Below are 19,350 nucleotides of genomic sequence, written 5' to 3' on the forward strand. Positions count from 1 at the left end.
CTGAAAGGTTAAAGCATAAAACCACATCCTGCTTATGTAGGCAAGATTTAAGTCAAGATATCTAACTAGTTAGGCTTGTAAATATTTTTCACTCTAAGCTACTGCCACAGGCAAGCTCCGTTTAATGCTTAACTTCCTTGTACAGAAGGGGATTTTGTATTGGGGATTTTCTACTCTAAGCAGCTACCAAAAGCAAGCTTAAAGTTCCTCTTTATGTTCAACTCTCTATACACAATACTGAGGTTCCATACACAACACTAGGCCCCTATCACATGCCCCATGAATAAGGGCAGATGACTGTACACACTTTCTTATGTTCAGCATGTGGAAATTCCTCCAAGTGCACCAGTGTAGCAAATACTACATGGAGTGAATGCACTGCAATTATTCAGCGATTTTCCTATGGGTGACTGTTCACTTGGTTGCCAGGGCTGGCACAAGACATGCTTATGCAAAATAGGTATTGTTACACAGGATGTTATTTCTGCAGGATCAAGATTTATGAGTTAAAGGGTATGTGAACTTTTAGTTTTAATAGTTGATGCCAGATTGTTTTTCAAATTCAGTTCCACACACCTAGCTGTAATATATAAGATTAGTTTCTTCCCCAGACAGTGATGCACAAAAGATAATATGACATAGGTTTTCACCATCAGGTGGCTATAAACAAAAATCTCTGTTACTCTAATTTGTTTCCCCCTAATGATTAGTGAATCTTTGCCTTGTATTGTGCTTGTGGCCATTGGAATTGCTCTGTGTAATGTCTTTTCATAATTGTAGTCAAAATTTTACAACTTATTTGCGATTTTCTTGACAATTTTTTATGAGCTCTCTTAGGTTATAATATCAACTCTTTTTCACATGGTTTATAAATATTTTTTAAATTTATCATTTACATATTTACTTTTTCCATGCAAACATTTATATTGTCAAATACATTTATTTATGTAGTACTCCAACCTGCAGGGAACTACCAGTTGTAAAGCCAGTAAACAGGGCCGCCATCACAGCGGCCACCTGGCCCATGCAGGTTCCCATTGGATTCGGACAGTCGGTAAAGAAATCATGGAGCCAAAAACTGATAGGCCATTTTCTTTAATTCTAGCTTGCACCCGGTGGGTAAGTAAAAACACACACTGGGCTCCAAAACCCACTCACATTCAGTGCTCACAAAGCCACTGACTTATCCGAGTTTCCTAGAATCAAAGGTTTCTAGCTCACCAGCCTTATTCTCCTCAGTTCCCCATCTCCTTTCTTATCCCAGATACAAACTCTGCACAAACTGGCATCTCACTCCGCACTCCGCCATCTTGGCTGCTTCTCCTGACCTACTCCACGTGGCTTCCTTCTGCTCTCTGCTCTGCTCTCTCCTCTAATCATCCCAGGAACCAAGAGTGTAAGCTCCTGTTCTGCCCCCTTTTATAGTGTAGATCCATAACCTTTAATCCAATATACAAAATAGGGAAGTCTCTACTACAAAGTCACTTCTCTGAGGCATGATTGGATTGTACCGTCCACATCAAAAAGGGTGGGAAAGGCTTAATCCCAAAACCAAGCCCCAGGCTACAACGATCCTGCCTGCCCCCAACACACAATAATATCACCTGGGCGACGGCCTCACGTGGGCAGTGCCATTTTTAACAAAGTGAGCATAATACATTTTATCTGCCCAACACCAGTGTTGCATGAAAAAAACCTACTCAAGATACAAACTTATGTCAAGAGGAAGAGAGAGGGAGACCTGCCAAGAGAGGCAAAGAGGATCTCCTGAATCTTCTTCTCCTTTAGCTTTTATTGATCAGAAACAGAACAGGGGTAATAGGATTACAAGGGAACGAGGCCAAGTGACAAGGGGGAAAAATGACTAATGGACATTTTGCTGACATGGAGAAAGGTTAATTTGGTCAGAATATTCTTTTTCTTTTGCTAATTAACAAGCACAAAGGAAAGGGCAATCCAGAACCTCTAAGATAACTTTCTAAAGTCTGTTCACATGCATTCCTTTGTGTCTGCCCAAAGGTCACTCACTCACACAGTTTCTTGATATTTGCATCCAAGAGACATTCACTCAGGGCTTTTAACTAAAGTCTCCCAATCCAAGGCATAGAGAGTTCAAGGTTAAATGGGTGATTCCTTACATCTCCCCCTTTTTTGTTTTAGTAAAGATTAACAGAGAGGATGAGTCAGCTTCTCAGATCATTTCATGCATTCCTCTGCTCCTCACCATCTGTCTCTCTCTCTCCCCTTTCGTTTTGGAAGACAAGCCAGCCCTTTCAACACAATTTGTTCCCAGGTCTCCTGGTAACTGGCTGTGAGTGATATTTTCTTCTATTTTCATTGGAGTGAGAGCCCTTCTGGGCTCTCAGCCTCACCCCCTCCTCCGTTCCTATAAGCAGGGGAGACTCACTGCTCCTTGGCATTTCCTACCAGGCTTGATGTGGCTTATTCTTTGCTCTTTGGTTTTTGAGAGCTGTTCTTGTAGTCCAGAGTTGGTTTTTCATGCTGATTGTTCCTAAAATAATTTGTAATCTAGTTTGGTGGTGTGAGCTGGGAGTCTGTACATCTGCCTACTCTGTTGCTATCCTGTTTGTTTCTTTTTTATACTTTTAATTTCCTTGGTGAAGTACTTTTTTTGTTCATTAAGTTGTTTTTTGAGCTCACTAAATTGCCTTTCAGTGTTTTCTTATATCTTATTAAGTATTTTTATTTATTTAATTTTCTATTTATTCATTGTAGAGAGAAAAAAGAGAGAGAAAGGGAGAGTGTAAGGCCAGGAGGCAGGGCCAGAGCCACTATCACAGCAGCCTGGCCCATGCAGGTTCGCATTGGATTCGGACAGTCGGTAAAGAAACCATGGAGCCAAAAACTGGTGGGCCATAGTCTTTAATCTAGCTTGCACCCGGCAGGCAAGTAAAAATACACACTGGGCTCCAAAACCCAGTCACATTCAGTGCTCACAAAGCTACTGATTTATCCGAGTTTCCTAGAATCAAAGGTTTCTAGCTCAACAGCCTTATTCTCCTCAGTTCCCCATTTCCTTCCTTATCCCAGATACAAACTCTGTACAAACTGGCATCTCACTCAGTACTCCGCCATCTTGGCTGCTTTTCCTGGCCTTCTCCACGTGGCCTCCTCCCGCTGCTGGCTCTATTCTCTCTGCTCTCTCATGCTAACCTCAGGAACCAAGAGCAAACTCCCGCTCCGTTCCCATTTTATAGTGTAGAAATCCAAACCCTTAATCCAACATACATAATGGGGAAGTCTCTAATACAAAATCACTTCTATGAGGCATGATAGGATTGTACCACCTCACACCAAAAAGGGTGGGACAGGCTTAATCCCAAAACCAAGCCTCAGGCTACAACAATTCTCAACACACATTAATATCACCTGGGCAACGGCCTCTTTAACAAAGTGAGCATAATACATTTTGTCTGCCCAACAGAGAGAGAGAAAGGAGGAAAAGTAAACATCAACTTTCATATATGCCTTGCCCAGACAAGTGCAGGGTTGTGAACTGGCGACCTCAGTGTTCCAGGTCGACACTTTATCTACTGCACCACTATAGGTCAGGGCTATTGAATATTTTTAGAGCTTCAAATTTGAATTCTCTGTCATTAAGCTCCAAGCTCCAAGGTTTCCATGTTATTTAGACTTTTTCTCTGAAAATTTTTCATCATCTCTCTGAGCTACATCTCTGTCTTGTATATCCATAATTGATATTTTTTTCTTGATGGCATTTGCAGGTGATATTTTTAATTCCCCAATAAGATATAATTACTTCTTTTTCTGGTAGGGGGTGCTGCACTACAAGATTTGCCTCTGCAAGATTCTTGGGTGTTCTAGTAAAGCTTAGCTGTCGCCTTTGTAATTATGAAGGCAGAATCATTGCATTGATAAGAGGGGCTTATTTCTAGGGCTTTGCAACTTTATAATACCAGCACTGGCTGACCAGAAGTCCTCCAGGGTCTGCCCTTCATGTCCCAACAGAGCAAGAAGCATCTAGTTTTGGGGTGCCCCCTCTTCTCACAAGAGAGAGCAGCCTAAAGACCTTACGGAGGGGAATCCAACACCACTGCTGTTTTCACAGCAAGGGGAGCAATGAGGAACTGGGAGGCTGGGGTGACAGAGCCCAATCCCTCCTTCAATACCACCCTAAGCTCTCCAAGCACAGCCCTGGGAAGGGCAGCAGGTGCGTGCCACAAGCTGGTGTCCTTGCGTTTTGGGAGCAGCTGTGGCAGAGATTGCACGCAGATCAGATATTTCCCATTTATACACACGGAACTCTGTCTGGCAAGCCAGTGCCTTAGCTTCAGAGACAGTGGTGGGCAGATCCCAAATCAAGTGTGTGTGGAACCATAAGGCTAAACTCTGCCAGTCGGGTGGGCAGATCAAGTGCACAACAGTGTCCTATGGGCCGATCTCTACAAGCTATTCACATGGAGTTCTTGGGAGCTTGCTACTGGCTTTGTTGTGTCCCATGCCTGTAATAAATTAGCTTTGCAATCATGGGTGCAGCAGACTCTGGGAAGTGGCCCTGCTTCCCGTTCTTCATTGTTACCCCTTACTCTGCTCCTTCCCCCCAGACTCTCTTCCCAGCTTCTCCAGTTCTGAGACAAAACCTGAGCAAACAGTGCCTCCCTCCATCAGGTCCGTGAGGAAGGAGAAAGATTCAGTCCTCTGGTATTATTTTTTCTTCTGTGCTTTGGCCTGCCTTTTGCATGATCATACCTTTGTCTATCCAATGTGTGTATATTTCAGGTTCATCTGGGTATTTTTCTCTACTTATAGTTGTAGAATTTGTTGCAATTTCAAGGGAGAGATGAGGAGTATCTTTCATGTAGTCATTTCTCTCCAATATTTAAATTTAAATGAGCTCTCCTTACATATTTCAATTTTAAAGCAACAATGCAGGAATAAAACTATTTTATTTAGTTCAGTGTTAGAACCAGCATTTACAATTTTTGCATGCAGCAACTTAATTCAGGTCTCAAAAAAGTCACATTTTGGCTATTTTTTGTTGATATTATTATTTTTTTAGATTTTGTTTATTAATTTTTATTGGAGAGGGAGATAAAGAGAGAGAAAAGAGAGAGAGAGAGAGAACAAGGGGAGGGGCAGGAAGCATCAACTCCCATACGGGCTTTGATCAAGCAAGCCCAGGGTTTTGAACAGGCAACCTCAACATTTTAGGTCGACACTTTATCCACTGCACCACCACAGGTCTGGCTAGTTGATATTATTTTATAGATTTATAAGCATAGGTTTACCAATTAGTCATAATTCACCCTAGGGGAACTATTCTTATGAATGGACAGGGTGTTACCTATTCTGCTACAAAATCAGACAGAAACTAAACAGAAACCAGAATCAGACAAACCAGAGAGGAACTTGGGACTCCAGTGCACAACTAGACCAGAAAGATGCCTATCTGACCTCAGCCAGGGCAATTTGTGACAGGGGCGCTGAAGAATGTAACTAGCAGAATCTCCTCAAGAAAATTACATTCGTCAGCTGCTTGGGAAATACTGTAGTCAGATCCTTCAAGGTCTCTTAGTCAGACTAATTTCTAGGCAAAGAGTAGGGAAGAAACAAAATGATAGCTCAGAGAATTATAGCTAAAACATTACAGAAAATCAGAAAAATTTAGGATTGTACAATAACAGGGAGAGCTATAGTTTTAAGAGTAATGGAATCTCCTAACATTATTCCTTCTCAGAGACAATTTTCCATTAAAGAAGGAGTATGACTCTTCCCAGGTCCTGGGGGGAAGAGGTGGAAGAGGATAAGGAGAGCTGAAGGCTCTTCAGTAGGTAAGGGAATAGGAATAGATGTTCTGTCCTCCTTACCGCTTCCTCAAATCTCATTGTCGCTGTAACCGGTGGTTCAGGTTGACTATGCTGAGATTTTTACTTTCTGCCATGTTGTTAGAAGAAGAAAATAAACCCTTTAATTCGTGTTCAAACCATCTTTTTAAAACTTTACCAGCTTGCTCCCATAATTTGCAATCTAAGGTTACCTAATTGGCAAACCGTCTGCAGTGTTCTTGTACAGCAGCATGGAGCAAGTGTTATAAATTTCTAACAGAAATGCGCTGCTGCCAGATGAGCTCCTGACCCATGAAGAAACCTCTCTGACCTATGTGCTTTGGTCCCTTCCTCAAGGCAAGTAGGGACAGTTTCTTACCAGAATTCCTCATAAGATACAGCCGTCAAACTATACTTCACATACGGATTCCACATGACCATGTCAGGGGTCACCACTTGTAGTACTCTAGCCCACTGGGAACTACCAATGTCATGTGAAAAAAAAACTACTCAAGACACAAACTTATGTCAAGAGGAAGAGAGAGGGAGACCTGCCAAGGGAGACAAAGAGAGACCTCCTGAGTCTCCTCCCTTAGCTTTTGTTGATCAGAAACAAAACAGGGGTAACAAGATTACAAAGGAGTGAGGCCAGGTGACAAGGGGGAAGAATGACTAAGGGACTTTTTGCTGATATGGAGAAAGGGTTAATTTGGTCAGTATATTCTTTTTCTTTTTCTAATTAACAAGCACAATGGAAAGGGCAATCCAGAATCTCTAAGCTAACTTTCTAAAGTCTGTTCACATGTATTTCTTTGTGTCTGCACAAAGGTCACTCACTCACAGAGCCTCTTGGTGTTTGCATTCAAGAGACATTCACTCAGGGCTTTTAACTAAAAAGTTCCCCAATTCAAGGCATAGAGGGCTTAAGGTAAAATGGGTGATTCCCTACATATTTATTCTTTCATAACATTTGATTTTCTGGTCTATTCAACAAGGTCTTTTCTCACACAAAGTTGTGTGTTGTTATTTCATGTATTTTCTCTTCCTTTTTTTACACTTTATATCATTCATGCATCTGGAATTTATTTACATATACGGTATAAGAGGGGAAATACAATTCTATTTTCTATGAGGTTAATAGTCATTTGTTACAGTATCATTTATAATTCATTCTTTTTCTATGAATTACACTACTCTTTTAATCATATCTTAAATTTCCATGTAATAAAAACTAATCCTGAATTTTCTATTTTGTCTCACTGGCATTTCTGTGTAACCTTATACCTTGTTTAGATTAATTTGGCTTTGTAGTAAGTTCTGAGACTCGGTCAAGAAAATTTCCTTCATTATTTTCCTGTTCTTTTCATAAATTTTCTCTCTGGCATTAAAAATTTTAATATACACTTGAAAAAATTGTATCTAATTTTAAACATCCTGGTGGAATTTTAAATAAAAATGCTTGTACATTATTTTACAAAAATTTAAATTGTAATGAATTATCTTTCAATCCAAAAATTTAATGTACATTTTCACTGATTCAAATATTATTTTATACCTTCAGTGATATTTTATAGTTTTTTTCTGTAGAAGCTGCACATTTTTGTGCAATTGATTTCTAAGTATTTTGAAGGTCTTTAGAAAGAAGGCAATATTTTACCACTTTTCATTTTGAGGTGCTTTGTCGCAGTTTGGTGTATTTGTCTTGCATCCAGTCAATGACAAAAGTCTCCAGTATATGCTAATAATTAATAAAATCTTTTGTGTTTTCAAGTTGTGTCAACATTTCCAAGGTTTCACCAGATTGTTTCTTTTTTTGGCACACTTCCAACCAATGGACTTGTCACAGTCTGTCCTGTAGGAAACACTGCTCAGCTTGCATTCAGTTTCCTGCTTAAAAAAAAAGAGAAGTACATAGCTCTACTTTATAACTTGATATTAACATAGAAGAAAAATTACTCATATATATTTATCTCCCCTAAACTTTATCTTAATTTTATTTTTCCTAAATGTCATCTTAATCTTATTTTTTCAGTATATAGCTAATATGAACTCATGGCTTTTTACAAACTCAACTATTTCCAGATAACAATATTAACATTGTTTGCATTTTCTCATTTTCACAGCTTCTTTAGCAGATTCCCTCAGTAGGTACCTTTTTTTTAAAAGTTGTTCTGGCAGCCATTGTAATGAGCCTTGGTTTGTGGCAACAGTATTTAGTTATGTCTTGAATTTCCTGATGCAAAATAAAAATAGTTACTTCCTAAAAGATGTATTTCTTTTTTTAAATTTTATATTTAACATTTATTTATTAAGCCCTGACTGTTAGGTCAGCAAAGAAAAATGAAATGAGTGTTTTAAAAATGATTTTCAAAACCATCCAATTATGTCTTGATGTGGTATCCTTTCTAACTCTAGTTGTACAGTGCACTTAGTTGATTATTCTGACATACCATTTTGTTGTTTTCTGGTTAATAACCTGCAATGATCCCTCACCATCTACATAGTGTCCTGAATCCTTCCATCTTCTTATGGCACCTTCCCCATCACTAGACAGGGCTTCCACAAAGCCCTTCTGTTACATTCTGGAGCCTCAGGGAGTTGTTCCAGGCACTCATTCTCCAGCCACACTGTTTCTTCTGGGCACTAGTATTGCATATGAAAATTGTGATGGGTAAAGTGCAACTCGATGCCATGCACCTCCATTAGGAGAGACAGAGCTAGAAACAGTATTTTAAAGATATGAGTTCACATAATTTTTTCAACTTAGTATATGTTGTCTCTTACAGTGTGAAGTTTTGTCAACCACTAATATTTTCTATTACACTGATAGTGACTTTATTAAGGAAGTTGTTTAAGGGGAAATAAATAAAAGGGAGGAATCAGCAGGTACATAGGAACTCAGGTTTGAAGAATGTTGAGGGTACGTATTGAAGGGTGATTGCAGAGGAAAGAAATAAAGGTGGCAGACTGTATGAAAGGGTACCTCATAATTACACAAATCCTGGAGTGATCCGTGCCACTTGTCTAGCTGGCTGTGTGCCAGCTCAAAGTTTTCAGAGGTAGGTTTTTCTAAACTCAACAAAACAGAGATCAAAGCAGTTCTAGGCAGTAGGGCCAAGATTAGACACCCAAGTGAGAGGACAGGAGAGGTCTGAACAAAGCTCAGTAGGAAGCAGTCTGAGACGGCAACATTTTAGAAATCTGAAAACACAGAAGCTGGTACATGCTGGGAAGTTCATTGTGGCTAATGCTGCAATGAAGTCTACAAAGTCAGGTAATTTCATTAAAACAATTTTTTTTCATTAAATAAATATATTTTTAAGTGGGAGGATGGGAGATAGAGAGAGATTCTCTCATGTGCCAGGATCCACCTGGCAACCTTCGTCTAGGGTCAATGCTCAAATCAACCAAGCCGTTCTCAGTGCCCTCAGGGTGAATGCTTGAACCAATCCATCCATGGGCTGTGGGAGGGGTAAAAAAGAGGAGGGGAGAGGGAGGCAGGGAGAAGCAGATTGTAGCTTCTCTTGTGTGTCTGACCAGGGATTGAACTCCGGAGGTTGGCATGCCTGGTAGAGGCTCTATCCACTGACACAACAGGCCAAGGCCAAGTAAGGTAAGTTTAAAATACAGTGTAACTGTTTCTTTAAAAGTAATACATTTTCATATAAAAACCAAATTGGCTTATATTTAAAAGAACAAGATCACAATGAAATACATATTATAGCAGTTATCAACACTGAAGTTTCACACTTCAAATGTAGGCTTTGTTTACAGTTAAATCTACTTTATTCACACTTCCGTACCTTGTACTTTTATGTAAGGTAAGAATAATTTCCCATTTCATTATAAAATCTGCATAAAGATCATTTGTATACATTATTTTTATTGCTTATACTTTATTATTATGTTATAATATATATGTTATCCATGCATTATAAGTCCTTGGTCATTAAACTACTCTCCAACTTTCTCTATTACTAGTAATACTGCAACAAATATCTTTGCATATATACTTTTTAAAAATATTAGATAATTTACCTAAGATAGATTAAAGATATGTATCAAAGGTATGTTATATTTTGAAGCTCTCATCTAATATTGCCAAATCAATTTCTCAGAAGACTGTGCCCCAGTGTTTACACTCTGATCAACAAACAAGGAAAATTCCCATTTATTAACTCTGTAACAGCACTGAGATATATCATTTAAAAATTTCTAAACAGACTGATGAAAGTGATATTTCATTTTTAATGTATATATTTTTTTTTGCACGGAAATGTGTATTGAGGTATAATTGACATAAAATGTTTATTAGTTCAGGTGTACAGCATAATGATTAAGTATTTGTATATACTGTAAAAGATCTGCACTATGTCTAGTTACCATACATTTAATGTACATTTCATATATGCAAGTGAGGTTGAATATATTTATTAGTAATTTGTAGTGTTTTTTCGGGAGATGTGTTGTTGGGAATGTTTTAATGCACCAATTCAGGCATGAGAAGGAAGGGACTTGAAAGACTAAAATATAGCTACTTAGAATCCAGAAATTAACCTAACAACATTTGTCAGTCTCTTTTAATTAAATTTCTTCTAATTATTATAGTTAATACATGATGGAAAGAAATTTGACCAACCCTGTACATTTATATTATTCTAACATGGCCTTAAAGTGGTTAATCTTGAATTATGTTCTCCTTAAGCTATTTAATAAAGTTCTAACCTTGGGCTAACCTACATCTATAAGACTGAAGTAATTTATTAAATTAGCAATTAAAATCCAGGCATTATTTGCCGCATGATGTGATATAACTAGAAGTAAACAACCCACTTAAAAAGTAGCTTTGAAAAAAACTAAAATTGAATCTAATCAAGCATTTAGATTCAATGCCAATTTATAGGAAATTCAAGGGATGGAGGGAGGACTTCAGGGAAACCACAAAGGAATCAGTAAGAAAGAATGAAAAACTTAAGCAGTACATTAAGAAGCTAGGAGAATTCCTTGGCAAGTGGAATAGAGGAACTGAGTCAAGATAATTAAACAAGGCCAAATGATTTGAGCAATTTAAGGTTCTATCTTTCCTAACCAAGGACATTTAGAAACAAATCATTTACACATTCCAGACCTTGCTATAGGGCAGACTTGTACAGATCCAGCTCCCTTTTCAATGACATTCTTTAAAGATGTCATTATACACTCATTTTGTTAAATTAACACATTAAAGGGCACACCTGGAAAACTAATAAATATTCTGCTAAAACCCTCCTTCCCTTGAGACCTCCTCTAAGGATTCACTCCCAAAAATGAGAGAGAAAAGCCTCAAGACAAAAAAACTCAACATGAGTTCTCTCTGGAGCACATTCACACCTTTTCTCGGGCATGAACTTTTTAGTACCTTTCTCCTAAATACTAAGGGTTCCCATGACCAGATCAGCCATCTTAGAGAATGTTCTGCTGTTCTGTTACAAGACGGAGACTAGGTCCAGAGTGAATCTGCTTTAGGCTGTCCTACAGTGTGTGGATTCTTGACTTTGTGCAGGAAAGATTTCACTAAATGAGTCCCTATGATTTTGGAGTACATTGATTAAAGCTGGGTACAGTGACACAAAGGAAGAATTTAGAGTAGAAGGGCTTAGGTGCAACCAAGAGAACAGCAGGTGGCAGCAGCTAGCTAGTTCAGGTTCACCCCTTGAACCTGTCTCCAAAGTCCTCTTTTTCTCTGACTTTCCAGTGAGCAGAAAGCAGCCCCCCCCCCACTCACTTCTGTCACTGTGACTTTTATTTCTCAGTGAGTCCATGCAGTCCAGTGTGGCCCACTTCATTCTTATAACATTTCTAGGAAGCAAAGAAGTCACACCTAGGCTCTCTCCTGGTACTTCTTCTACCCTAAACCAGTCCTTTGTTTCACTGTTCCCAGCTTTAATCAAGGTACTTTCAAAATCACCTGGGCTCATGTGAAATCTTTTCTGCTCAAAATTAAGAATGTACCCAGTATAGGCCAACTTGGGGCAGATCCATTTGGGGCTCAGTCCTAGTCAAGTAACAGAACAGTAGAACATAGTAGAACATTCTCTAAGATTGCTGAACTGGTTTATACAGTAAACCAAAGACCGGATAAACACATATATACATAGATAAATGTAAAATAATATTCCTGAGACAGTCAGGGAAATTTGAATATATCCTAGGTAAAATGTTATTAAAGAATTATTATAATTTTTGTAAAGTATGTCAATAGCATGAATTGCATCACTTCATCAGATAAAAATTCCATTATTTAAAGAACAATTGACCTAATACATGGGGTTTGCTTTAAAGTACTTCAGCAAAACAAAAGTGGGAAGGAGATGTAATAATATTGGTAAAATGTCGACAATTACTGAAGCAGGGTGATAGATACATGGATGGAGGTTCATTATGTTATTTTTCATTTTGTGTATGTTTTTAAAATTTCTACAATAAAATATAAAAATAAAATAGCAAAGTGACATCAGAGAAATGGTGCCTTAAGTAGGGCTCAATACCTCTCATTGACATTTCAACAAATTCAACTAGTAGAGACAGAATAACAATCCAGGAGAATCTGAAATACATGTACACCAAACAAAGGTACAATTGGGTGGAACGGTAGCTAAATATATAATCGATCCTGAAGGAAATAAGATGGAGAACAGAACAGTCCGCCTTCCTCACTTACCTGAGCAAGGGCTGCTTTCACTTGGAACTGAGAGAAAGTGAAGGCTGGTGACAGAGATGTTCAAGCCGAGGAGAGAGTGTGCCTGTGGCAGCTCAGCCATGCAAGTTAATGCCAACAGCAGACCCTGGCAGAGGTAGGGCGAGCAGTTTCCTTGTTTACTTCTGATATCCTAGTCTGTCTGCGAGTATCCTAGTCTACAGTGTGTGAGTAGTTCCTCCTAGCACCTCAGGCATGAGTGCCCACATTCCTGGACAGAGAGGAACGGATGGAGACCGTTAGCAGTAGCCTTCTGCATGGGCTGTGACCAGAGTCTCGGTGTAATCCCTGCTCCCCAAACAATAGTGCATGGAGAGTGCACAAAAGCCGACTTCCCTACAGCTGCTCCTCTCTGGTGGGGCACCTCTGCCAGACATACAGGCTATCAATGCACATTACCCAGGAAGAAAAAAATATGGAAGTGCTAGGGAGAGGGGCATGCAGGCAGTTTGCAGACAGTCTCTGGAGCAGATCCCTGGATCCAATTGCTGAAATTAGCTTAACCCACAGTCTGCTCACTGCCCATCTGCCTTACACCAGCAGTGGCTCTGGCTGACATGATCTTCTTTTTCAGGTCAGTGATCTAAGAGAACCCAATGGAGAGACATGATATTTTTTAGGGTCTCTTGCTCTGCACACAGTAGCTGGGGTAACTTCCTGCCAGCCAATACAGGGTAAAAAACACAATCCTATGGCACAGACCTCAGATAACACTGCAGAAGTTAGGCAGGCTAGGCTGTAGGCTTTTTAACAAGGGAGAAGCCTGCAGAGAGCAATCCCATGGAATGCTAAGGCAAATTTAACTAGATATACCTGGGGAACCTTAGAAAGGAGCCCGAACTGAAGTTACCTTGCCCCCCGACCTGTTTAAGCTGGTGGCTCTGGTTCGCAGAGCTTTCATACTCAGAGCTGTGCTCTAAAAGGACCTGAAGAAGAGAGTTGGCAGATTTTAAGACCTCCTGTTCTGCAGGCAGTGACTAGGGCATCTTCCTGCCAGCCAATATATGTTACAAAGTGCAAAAAGCATGGAGAGAGTGGTCCTGCAGAATGCTGAAGCATACTAGACACTCTTGGAGGCTCATAGAAAGACATCTTGAGAGCAATTGGCTACCAGCCTTGCCTCATTACGCTGGCTGCTCTGGCTAGCAAAGCCTTACCCAGAGCCCTGCATTGAGTGGGGATAGAGTGGGGATTTGCCAGCTCTTAGGGCCTCTTATGCTCCAGGCAGTGGCAGGGGAACTTCACAGCTAGGTCACCATGCTGCCGGTTCAGGAAAAAGAAATTTGGAGAGAGGCTCCAGGAAAACAGAATCTTCCATTGTTGGAGCCTGCAAACGCTAACAAGCCCCTACTACCAACAAGACTGTGGCATGATGTATGTCATCACCATAGCAACACATCAACTGCAAATCTCTACCTAAGTGTGATACTGGGGTAGAGCCTGGGGTACAGTGCCACCAACCAAAAAGAGAGAGAAGAAGGAAATAGGAGGGAGATAACCTCTGAAAATCAAGAATAATCCACAGTCTTTATAACTTTTTCCACTTTTTTTCTTTCATTTTTTTTATCTTCATTTTTTTTCTTCCACCTTGGTCCTTTTATTCTCTTTTTGACTTATTCTTTTCTCTTCATCTTAAACTTCATTACCCATAAGTGTTACATTTCCCATTTGTCTTTTTCTTTTTCTTTTTTTCTCCCTCTCTCTTGGTTTCTTCTTTTTCACTTTTTCTCTCATTCGATTCTCACTCACAAATTATTTTATTTTGAATTCAAATTTTTTCTGTGTGGCATTTTGTGTGTTTTATGCTTCTCTTTTTAACTCATTAGCATTTGCCCCAACCCCAGCTCTCCATTCTATCTAGTTTTTGTTTTACTTAATACAATAGTATTTTTAAAATTTTTTTTCTTGTTTTCTTCTTGTCTCTTTTACTGTATCTCTCATATGACCATCATGTACAAGCAAATTATTTTACACTTGATCCAAATTTTTTTCTTGTAGCATTTGTGGGTTCTTACCTTGTTTCTTTTGCCCACTTGTCACTTCTCCCTACTCAGGCCCCCCATGCTAGGTAGTTTTTGTTCCATTTAGCACAATATAATTCTCAGTTTTTCATGATATTTTCTCAAAAAAAAGAAATAATAATTTAAAAATATTTATTATTTTTTATTCTTTATTAATTCTTATTAGAGTTATTAACAAAACCACCCTTAGATGCCATTAAGAAAAAGAAAATAGAATATAGAGGATACAAAAAATAGAGATGTAGCACAGATAGATGAGAAAAATCTATAGAAAAAAATTTTAATAGATTGGAAACCTTGGAGTTAAATGACAGAAAACTTAAAGTAGAAATTCTAAAAATACTCAGAAATATACAAGAAAGCACAGAAAGACAATTTAGGTAGCTCAAAAAACAACTCAACAAACAGAAAGAATATATTACCAAGGAAACTGAAACTATGAAAACAAATCAGAGATAAAAAACTCAATTTACAAACTGAAAAACAAGGTAACAAGCTTATCTAATAGAATGGGCCAGAAAAAAGACAGAAATAGTGATATAGAAGACAGGAAACTAGAGGCACAACAAAGAGAAGAGAAGAGAAACTCATGAATTAAAAAAAATGAGAAAGTCCTACAAATATTGTCTGACTCCATCAAAAAGAGCAACATAGAATAATAGGTATATCAGAAGGAGAAGAGAGAGAAAATGGAATGGAGAACATATTCAAACAAATAATAGATGAGAACTTCACAAGTCTATGGAAAAAACCAAGCCTCGAATTCAAGAAGCAAACAGAACACTGAGTTATCTTAACCTCAAGAAACCTACTCCAAGGCACATCATAATAAAATTGGCACAAACCAATGACAAAGAAAACATTCTCAAGGCAACCAGAGAAAAGAAGAATACAACATATAAAGAAAGGCCTATAAGATTATCATTAGATTGCTCAGCAGAAACTCTACAAGCTAGAAGAGAGTGGACCCCAATATTTAAAGTTATGAAAGAAAGGAACTTCCAGCCAAGAATACTATACACATCAAAGCTATCCTTCAAATACAAAGGAGAAATAAAAACATTCACAGATACAGAAAAGATGAGGGAACTTATCACCAGAAAACCTCCACTTCAGGAAATCCTAAAGGGGGCTTTCCAACCAGATACAAAGAACAAAACAAAACAGAACCACTAGTAAAAGCTCCACCAAGAACACAATAAAATCATATTTAAACTGTAACAACAAAAACAAAAAAGGGAAAGGATGAAGATTAACAATAGTAAAGGAGTACAGAAGCACTCATGAGATAGTGTACTAAAATGAACATGGTAGGTACACTTTTCATTACTTAATGGTAACCATCCCTGAAAAAACCACCACAGAAGCACATGACTTGAAAAAAGAAGAAACAGAGGAAAGAAGTATGGAATACAACCAAACAAAAACAAAGGATAGAAAAACAAAAGAGAAGAATCAAACAAGACACAAAACTGACAGAAAGCAATGTATAAAATGGCAATAGGGAACCCACAAGTATAAATAATTACACTAAATGTAAATGGATTGAACTCACCAATAAAAAGACACAGAGGAGCAGAATGGATTTAAAAAGAAAATCCAACTGTATGTTGCCTTCAAGGAACACATCTAAGCAACAAGGATAAAAACAAATTCAAAGTGAAAGGCGGGGAAACAATACTCCAAGCAAATAACATCCAAAAAAAAGCAGACGTAGCAATACTCATATCTGATAATGCTGACTAAAAGACAGCAAAAGTACTCAGAGACAAAAATGGTCATTTCATAATGATTAAGCGGATGCTGAACCAAGAAGACATAACAATTCTTAATATATATGCACCAAACCAAGGAGCACCAAAATATATAAGACAGCTACTTATTAACCTTAAAACAAAAACTGACAAAAATACAATCATACCTGGAGACCTCAATACACCGCTGACGGCTCTAGATCGGTCATCCAAACAGAGAATCAATAAAGATATATTGGCCTTAAACAAAATTCTAGAGCACCTGGATATGATAGACATCTACAGAACATTTCATCCCAAAGTGACAGAGTATACATTTTTCTCCAGTGTACATGGATCATTCTCAAGAATTGACCATATGTTGGGCCACAAAAACAACATCAGAAAATTCAGAAAAATCGAAATTGTACCAAGCATATTTTCTGATCATAAAGCCTTGAAACTAGAATTCAACTGCAAAAAAAGAGAAAACCCCCACAAAAATGTGGAAACTAAACAACATACTTTTAAAAAATGAATGGGTCAAAGAAGAAATAAGCGCAGAGATCAAAAGATATATACAGACAAATGAAAATGACAATATGACATATCAGAATCTATGGGATGCAGCAAAAGCAGTGATAAGAGGGAAGTTCATATCACTTCAGGCCTTTATGAACAAACAAGAGAGAGCCTAAGGGAACCACTTAACTTCACACCTTAAGGAACTGGAAAAAGAAGAACAAACACAACCCAAAGCCAGCTGAAGAAAGGAGATAATAAAAATCAGAGCAGAAATAAATGAAATAGAGAACAGAAAAACTATAGAAAAAATTAATAGAACAAGGAGCTGGTTCTTTGAAAAGATCAACAAAATTGACAAACCCTTGGCAAGACTTACCAAAGAAAAAAAGAGAAAGGACTCATATAAACAAAATCCAAAATGAAAGAGGAGAAATCACCACGGATATCATAGATATACAAAGAATTATTGTAGACTACTATGGAAAACTTTATGCCACTAAATTCAACAACCTAGAAGAAATGGATAAATTCCTAGAACAATACAACCTTCCTTGACTGAGTCAAGAAGAAACAGAAAGCCTAAACAGACCAATTAGTAGGGAAGAAATAGAAAAAACTATTAAAAACCTTCCCCAAAATGAAAGTCCAGGCCACAACAATAAAAACAGCAATGTATTGGCAGAAAAATAGACACTCAGACCAATGGAACAGAATAGAAAGCCCTGATAAGTAAAAAATATATATCGTCAAATAATTTTTGATAAAGGGGCCAACAACACATAATGGAGAAAAGAAAGTCTCTTCTACAAATGGTGCTGATAAAACTGGAAAGCCACATGCAAAAGAATAAAACTTGGCTACACTTTGTCCCCTTGTACTAAAATTAATTCAAATTGATCAATGACCTATATATAAGACCTGAAACAATAAAGTACATAGAAGAAAACATAGATACTAAACTCATGGACCTTGGTTATAAAGAGCATTTTATGAATTTGATTCCAAAGGCAAGGAAAGTGAAGACAAAGATAAATGAATGGTACTACATCAGACTAAGAAGTTTCTGCACAGCAAGAGAAACTGACCACAAAACAGACAGCCAACTAAATAGGTGATAATATTTTCAAACAATATCTCAGATAAGGACCTAATATCCAAAATATACAAAGAACTCATAAAACTCAACAATAAACAAACAAACTATGCAATAAGAAAATGGGAAGAGGACATGAACAGACACTTCTCCCAGGAAGAAATACAAAGGCTAACAGATATATGAAAAAATGCTTATCTTCATTAGCTATTAGAGAAATGCAAATCAAAACTGCAATGAGATACCACCACTTCATGCCTGTAAGATTAGCTATTATCAACAAGACAGGAAATAACAAATGTTGGAGAGGCTGTGGAGAAAAGGGAACCCTCATCTACTGTTGGCAGAAATGCAAAGTAGAACAACCATTATGGAAGAAAGATTTGTGGTGCCTCAAAAAACTAAAAATAGAACTATGATATGACTCAGCCATCCCTCTACTGGGTATATACTCCCAAAACTCAAAAACATGGGTATGTATAGACACATGCAGACCCATGTTCATTGCAGCATTTTTCACAGTGGCCAAGACACAGAAACAACCAAAAAGCCCTTCAATAGATGACTGGGTAAAGAAGATGTGGTACATATATACTATGGAATACTGCTCAGCCATAAGAAATGATGACATCAGATCATTTACAACAACATGGAAGACCTTGATAACATTATACTGAGTGAAATAAGTAAATCAGAAAAAACTAGGAACTGTATGATTCCATACATAGGTGGGACATAAAAATGAGACTAAGAGGCATGGACAAGAGTGTGGTGGTTCCTGCAGGGGGTGGGGAGGAGAGGGAGGGAGTGGAGAGAGGAGAGGGGTACAAAGAAAACTAGATAGAAGGTGACGGAAGACAATTTGACTTTGGGTGATGGGTATGCAACATAATTAAATGTCAAAATAACCTGGCAATGTTTTCTCTAAAATATGTAACCTGATTTATTAATGTCACCCCATTAAAATTAATAATAAAAATAAATAAATAAAGTAGCAACAGGAAATAACTTCTGGAATGGCAAAATAAAGACCTCTAAAAATGTGATTCCCCACAAGAACAATGAGAGCAATGGCTAAAATACTCAAAATCAATTTTTAAAACTTTGTATATTAACTGAAGTCAATATTCAAAGAGTAGTAATTTTAAAAAAAATCACCAAACCTCATTTACAACAGTGAATTTTGTGGCATTTTAACTTGTTTTATTCCCATCCTTCTAGCTCCAGCTCATCAATTTCTCTAGGGCTTCCTAAAAAGTAGCATCTTCCTCACTGGTCTGATGGGTCTGGTACAGTGTTCCCACCCAGAGTAGACAGAGATGTAGCATGGGCCAGCAGACCCCATAGATACTTCCCTCTGCTAGCACAGGGTGAGCTGATCCAAAGCCCCAGCTCTCTCTCAGCTTCTCCTGGGCAGAAGAAAGAGTTGATCTAT

General features: G+C 38.1%; 1 protein-coding gene across 5 annotated transcripts in view; it reads left to right on the top strand.

The window, feature by feature from the left end:
* Positions 1-2,261: 2,261 nt before the first annotated feature.
* The window catches only part of LOC136306954 (aldo-keto reductase family 1 member C3-like), a 45,152-nt gene continuing 28,063 nt past the window's right edge, over positions 2,262-19,350 (top strand). For 3 of the 5 annotated variants that reach the window (XM_066233901.1, XM_066233900.1, XM_066233902.1), the window contains exon 1: positions 9,266-9,420. The gene's annotated coding sequence lies outside the window, so the exon portion shown is untranslated. Of the gene's footprint in view, positions 2,312-9,264; positions 9,421-19,350 lie in introns of those variants that run through there. The other 2 variants (XM_066233899.1, XM_066233898.1) reach the window with 2 other exon arrangements.

Source organism: Saccopteryx bilineata, chromosome 5 (assembly GCF_036850765.1).
Source record: "Saccopteryx bilineata isolate mSacBil1 chromosome 5, mSacBil1_pri_phased_curated, whole genome shotgun sequence".
Classification (NCBI taxonomy): Eukaryota; Metazoa; Chordata; class Mammalia; order Chiroptera; family Emballonuridae; genus Saccopteryx; species Saccopteryx bilineata.